This window comes from Odontomachus brunneus, unplaced genomic scaffold, assembly GCF_010583005.1.
Source record: "Odontomachus brunneus isolate Ranch 3 - 2012 unplaced genomic scaffold, Obru_v1 Obru_scaffold_116, whole genome shotgun sequence".
Lineage (NCBI taxonomy): Eukaryota > Metazoa > Arthropoda > Insecta > Hymenoptera > Formicidae > Odontomachus > Odontomachus brunneus.
Window position 1 is genome coordinate 838,600 of NW_022639566.1, and position 203 is coordinate 838,802.

Below are 203 nucleotides of genomic sequence, written 5' to 3' on the forward strand. Positions count from 1 at the left end.
ATATATATATATATATATATATATATATATATATCCACTCTAGCTCTCTAATATACATATATTAGATGTAATGTTCTATGTGGGTATGCAGCCAAAGCAGTAATTTTATATTTGTAACGATGCATATCGTTACGTAATAATAACAACGCAAGCCGAACACCGCGAACCGAAAGCGCAAGAGGACAGCGCGTCCTCCAAAACAA